Source organism: Malus sylvestris, chromosome 5 (genome assembly GCF_916048215.2).
Source record: "Malus sylvestris chromosome 5, drMalSylv7.2, whole genome shotgun sequence".
In the NCBI taxonomy this organism is placed as follows: domain Eukaryota; kingdom Viridiplantae; phylum Streptophyta; class Magnoliopsida; order Rosales; family Rosaceae; genus Malus; species Malus sylvestris.
Genome location: NC_062264.1, coordinates 6,099,147 through 6,104,499, shown reverse-complemented (window position 1 = coordinate 6,104,499; position 5,353 = coordinate 6,099,147).

The window sequence follows — 5,353 nt, the reverse complement described above, 5'->3', positions numbered from 1 at the left end:
AAAATCTGAGGAACATGAGAATCAACAAGTAATGTGCGAGCTGTCTCAACAAGATGTCTGTGCTTTCTCTCTGCACAGCCATTTTGTTCAGGCGTATGAGGACAACTGAACTGATGTAATATACCATGTGCACGAAGAAATGAAGCAAGAGAATGACTAGTAAATTCACCCCCTGAATCTGAACGCAGAATCTTGATTTTATTTCCACTGAAGTTTTCTACATAGGTTTTGAAAGTAACAAACGTAGAAAATACATCGGATTTAGACTTCAATGGAAAAAACCAACTGTATTTGCTAAAATGATCAACAAACAGTAGGTAATACTTGAAGCCACTATTAGATGTAACAGTAGGTCCCCACAGATCACAATGCAGAAGCTGGAGACTCTGAGTTGTTGTTGAAGAAGACACTTCAAAAGGAAGCTTGTGATTTTTAGCAAGCGCACAATCTGAGCAGAAAAAATCAACAGTCTTCTGGCCTTGCAGTGGAAGATTATTAGTGGATATAACTCTTCTAAAAATTGAGGAGGAAGGATGGCCGAGGCGCTTGTGCCATACAGGGACAGGTGCTTGAATGTTGAGAAAAGCTGAAGGTGAAGTGGGAGAACTGGTGGAACTGTGAAGAGGATAGAAACCATCATTAACAGGGCCTTGCAAAAGCATCTTCCCCGAAATGCGATCCTTGACAGTGGATCCATAAGGGTCAAGAGTCAATGAACAGTTATTATCCTTAAGAAACTGATAAGCAGATAAGAGATTATGTTTTATGAAAGGAACATGTAAAACATTTCTCAGCTTAAAGGAAGTATAAGGAGTGTGCAGAGATGAAGAACCAATATGATGAATAGATAGTCCTTTACCATCTCCAATGTATACTTTGTCTTCTCCAGTGTAAGGAGTAGGAGAAGAGATGTTAGCTACATCATTAGTGATGTGAGAAGTAGCTCCAGAGTCAATCAACCAAGGCTGAGAGGGTTTTGCTGAATGATGCACACACATAGCAGCAAGTTTGGCTGGAGCAATTCTACCACAGATATCCAGATTCATACGATCAAAACAATCAAGTGCCTCATGACTGGTAGATCCACAAATCTGACAAGGGACTTTAAAATTGGAAGGACCTTGATAATTGTGAAAGCCTTGATAATTGCGATTGCCACGATTGTTGATGAAATTACCCCTATTATTGTTATGAAAGGTGCGATTGCTGCGATTTGAGGAGAAATTACCTCTAAATGTCTTACCACGATTTGAGTTAAATCGAGAAGCAGGATGAAATGATTGATTTTTAGCAGCAAAGGCAGATGGAGTAGGAAGCAGGGGAGGCTGAGATTGCACTGAGAATGCTTGAAAGGGCTCAGAGGATGAAAGAACAGCCTTGCGACGGGTCATAGACAACTCTTTGGTGAGTAAGAGACCATGGAGTTCATCAAGGGATGTAGAAGAGAGCCGCAGCATGATGGAGTCAATAAAGGACTCGAATTCATCAGGTAATCCATGTAGAGTGGCAGCAATTAGGTCACGATCAGACACTGAAGCACCAGCAGCTTGCAAGGAATCAGCAATTTCCTTGATTTGTTGAAGATACGCAGAAATGGACTGAGAACCTTTCTGAATTGATTGAAGTCTGGACCTTAATTGATGAATGTGAGCTTCCGAAACTCCACCAAAACGCTGTTCAAGCTTTACCCAGAGCTCACGAGAAGAAGAAACTCCAACCGTGAACGGAATGATCTCTTCGGACAGGGTAGAATTAAGCCAAATCAAAAGATTTTGATCTTTTTCATACCAATCCTCAAAGGCAGGGTTCATCGAGCGATCAGGCAAGAATGGCGAAGGACAAACCTCAGTGCCGTCAATAATACTAAGAAGCTTGTATCGCCTGAAAATTGGAGCAAACAGTGCTCGCCATGGCAGATAGTTGGAACTTTTCAGCTTGATCGGCACCATACTGCCAATGTTGTGAATCGTCAGAGAGGTATACGAATTCAGAGGACTCGGATTGGAAGAGGAATTAGGGTTTTGAACCGAAGGAGAGATGATCGGAGAAGACGATCCAGTCGGTTGCGACGCAGATTGAGCAGCCATAGCTTGCAGAAAACAAGATTCAAGAGAGATCGAGAACAAAAAGTGAAGAATCAGAGAGAAGAAAGCAAGAATCGATCAAGACACGATCGAGATGACGAGCGAAAGAGAAGGTCGGTGCTGTAAAGCAGAACGGCTCTGATACCATATAGAAACAGAAAACTTCAACAGTAAGTTTTCCTGATTGTATTGAATGAATAATTCAGTTACATAGGTGTCAATATATATAGCCTTAGCTGCCTTAGGCTAATTACAAAAGTACCCTCAACTACCTAAACTAATCACAGTTACTAACAAAAACAATTACATTTAGCTTTAACAACTATTTAACAGTAACTATATTGGATGACTTATCATTCTCCCTAATATATACGACAAAGGCAGAAAGAGAATTTGGATTTGAAAAGGCAATATATGATGGGTTCTGTATGTTTTTTCTCACTTTGTTGGATGGCAGCAGTTCTTTGGTTTTGAAAAATGAGATCTTGAGTTCTTTGTTAGATGGAAGAATTCCAGATGAAGTACCTTATATTAAGTACCTGAGTAATTCAACTATTGAAGGGTGGTCTGACTGTTGAATAATTGGCCAAGTGCCAAATGGACAAATGTCCAAATGAACTTTCGGCTAAAAAAAAAAAAATTATAAAGAAAAAGGTGGACAACCTTTCCTTGTTTTAGGGAAGAAAAATGGGAAAAGTTTTCTTTCTTTTTACCACCCGTGACTTATGGTTCTTAATAAGTGTTTTGGTTGCTTTTGTGTGTGGGGTGCATCCGAAAAGAGTGAAGGGAAAGAAGCAGAGAGCTCATTTTCGGTTTGGAGAAGAAAACAGAGAGAAGAAAGAGCTCCTTTTGCAGAGAGCAAGGGAGAGTTGCAGAGAGCCTAAAACAGAAGAAGAAGTTGTTGCTTCATTTGATTAGTAATCATCAACCAAAGTAATTTTTGTTGTAATAGCTTTGAGCTATATGTATAGAGAAGAAATTATTCATTATATTTTCTTCTCTATTTGTTTCTTTGGTGTGTGAGAGCTATTGGGTGTATTGGGTTATTTGGGTTGTGAGATTGCCAACACTTTGTAAACTCCCATTTGGTTGATAGTGGATTATTGGGTGAGCTCCTACTGCTCCGAGGACGTACTCCAGTTACACTGACTGTGGAGGAACCTCGTTAAAATCTTGGTGTTATTTTCTATATTGTTCTTGCATTTTCATTTGATAAATTTCCTGTGGGTTAGATTGAGTTGGTTCCATAAGGTTTGGTGCTATCCTAGCACAACAATTGGTATCAGAGCACTGGTTGCTCTTGGGTATTGTCTAGTTGCCAAAGATGTCAGACGGGCAAGATGAAAATCCTTTTGGAAGCAGCTCCGGGTTTGCAAGAACGACGGTGCAAAATGCAAAGTTCGAAGTGGAAAAGTTTGATGGCACAAACAACTTCGGGATGTGGCAATGTGAGGTCAAAGATGTGTTGGCTCAACAAGATCTACTTGCCGCTTTGGGAGAGAAGCCGGAAACTATGTCGAAGCCGGAATGGGAAAAATTAAATTTGTGGGCTTGCTCTTCAATTCGGTTGTGCCTTGCAAAAACTCAGAAGTATTTTGTGATGCGGGAGACGGTAGCAAGTGTGTTGTGGCAAAAATTGGAAGACAAGTATATGACGAATAGTGCAGAGAACCGGCTACATTTGAAGAAAAAGCTATACCGCTTCCAATACAAAGAAGGTACAAAAATGATTAGACACCTTGATGCTTTTAATAAGTTGATTGCCGACTTGTTAAATTTAGATGAGGATATTAAGGATGAAGATAAGGCCTTAATATTGTTGAATTCCTTGCCGGACTCTTATGAGCATTTTGTTACCACTATTATGCATGGTAAAGAAACTGTGAAATTTGAAGATGTGTCAAATGCCTTGATGAATTATGAAATGAGGCATAGAGATAAAAATCATGATAGTACCTCTGAAGCGTTATTTGTTAGAGGTAGATCATCGGAGAGGAGATCATCTTCTAGCAAGAAAAAATCACAGTCTCGACCTAGAGGAAACTCTAAAGGTAGAAAAACTTTGGAAAGGGATGAATGTGTCTTTTGTCATAATAAGGGCCATTGGAAGAAAGATTGTCCTAGGTTGAAGACCAAAGGCAAAGAAAGTTCTGAAGCTAATGTTGCTGAGGTTGAAACAGATTTTTCTGATTTTGCTTTAACCACTTCCTCATCATTTGATTGTGCTACTAAGTGGGTGCTGGATACGGGTTGTACTCATCATATGACTCCTCACAAGGATTGGTTTTCAAGCTTGAAAGAGTTTGATGGTGGTGTTGTGTTCATGGGAGATGACAATCCTTGCACAACAAAAGGGATTGGTACAGTTCGTTTGAAGTTGCATGATGGCATGGTTAAAGAGTTGACAGGTGTTCGGTATGTACCGAATTTGAAGAAAAATCTTATTTCTTTGGGTACTTTGGAATCCAAGGGCTTCAGGTTTCATTCAGATGGACAGACATTGAAAGTTACTTATGGTGCACTTGTTGTGATGAAAGCTCCTCGATGTGGCCATTTGTATCTATTGCAAGGAAGCACTGTGACAGGTGAAGCATCTGTAGTCTCAGAAAATATGGGCACATCCGATTCAGATACTACTAGATTGTGGCATATGAGATTAGGCCATGCCGGTGAGAAAGCTCTACAAAGGCTTGTGAAAAAAGGTCTTCTAAAAGGTGCCACGACTTGTAAGCTTGATTTCTGCGAGCATTGTGTCTTGGGGAAGCAAACTAGAGTGAAGTTTGGTACTGCTGTACATCAGACGAAGGGCATTCTTGATTATGTGCATTCGGATGTTTGGGGTCCTACAAAGACTCCCTCTTTGAGTGGTAGACATTGGTTCGTGACCTTTGTTGATGATTATTCAAGAAGGTCTTGGGTCTACACTATGAAGCACAAGAGTGAGGTGTTAAGCATTTTCTTGGGTTGGAAGAAAATGGTTGAGAACCAGACTGGAAGAAAGATTAAGATTTTGAGATCGGATAATGGTGGTGAATACACATCCGATCCTTTCTTTAAAGTTTGCAAAGAAGAAGGAATTGTGAGACATTTCAGTGTTCGGGGAACTCCACAACAAAATGGAGTTGCAGAAAGATTGAATCGAACCTTGCTTGAGAAGGTTAGATGTATGTTGTCTCAGTCGGGTTTGAGCAAGTCGTTTTGGGCAGAAGCAGTTAATTATGCATGTCACATCATCAACCGGTTACCCTCAGCTGCTATTCAGGGTAAGA